Source organism: Protobothrops mucrosquamatus, unplaced genomic scaffold (assembly GCF_001527695.2).
Source record: "Protobothrops mucrosquamatus isolate PMUCROS unplaced genomic scaffold, P.Mucros_1.0 scaffold1353, whole genome shotgun sequence".
Taxonomy (NCBI): Eukaryota; Metazoa; Chordata; class Lepidosauria; order Squamata; family Viperidae; genus Protobothrops; species Protobothrops mucrosquamatus.
The window spans coordinates 773179-774312 of record NW_015387547.1 but is presented as its reverse complement, the minus strand read 5'-3'; positions in this window follow the sequence as shown (position 1 = coordinate 774312).

Genomic DNA, 1134 nt, shown 5'->3' with positions numbered 1-1134 from the left:
AGTCAAGCCAAGTTACAATCCACAATGTTCAAAGTGTTCAAAATATTCAACCACCCTAAAAACAATCCAAAGCTCTCTCCCAGCCTCACATAGCCAAAAGTCAGATTTTTCTTTCTCTCCAAATAGTTTTTAAGATTAAAAGTCAGAGTTCAGTAGGTATTTATAGTCCACGAAGATCAGGGTGATAAGTATGCCAAAATATTTTGCTCTGTTGCCAGCTGTTCTCTATTAAGCTAGGAGTCACCGAGCAGCCAAGAAGCTAGGTTATTTTCTGTCTCTCAGCTTCTTACCAGGTCACCATCAGTCCTTGCAGTTGTAGTGCTATGCTCTAATCCACCACTAGAAGTCATTCTATATCCATTTTCCACTCTCAAAAGAGAAGGTTGATTTCTTATATTTCACCCCAATATTTTTTCAGAGAAAATCTTAATTATCTCAGTTCTCAAATTTATCAAAGCTGTAGTTTTATATTGTTTCCACTTCAGTATTATGTATTTCCTTCCCCCATAAAAACATGAAAACGCCACTTCCATTCCTCTGGGAGGGTGGGGCTACAGTCTCTTTCCTTCTCATGTTAGAAGGTTTTTAGCTTCTTGGGAGCCTTTTCCAGGAAATTCAGTTGTAAAATAGTAAAGAAAGGATCAATATTCTCATCCAGTTCCAAACATGCTGTTTACGATTGCTAGTTAGTGCTTTGTTTCTTCAGTTGTCAGTTTGGAGAACTTTTTTTTTTTTAATTTAAAAATTTTATTGAAAAGCAAAAAATTAAAAACATTGAACATGGTAACACAGATTTGACATATATCTCATTTCACTATTACCATAAATTACTAACGAGAAAAACCTATACAATAACATCACTCTAATCACAATCTTGAATTATCTCAGTACAATAACTTCCCTGCTTTTCCCCCCACCATCTGTAAAATTTGTTTCAAATTTGGTAAAAAACCGTTTCATCCTGATTTTTAAGTCTTCTAGTTAACCTATCTAATTCTGCGCAATGCATAATTTTATGAATTACGCTTTCCTTACTAGGTATCACCATAGCTTTCCAATTTTGAGCGAATATAATTCTTGCCGCTGTAACCACATGAGTAAATAAAAACATATCCTCTTTGCTAACATTATTTT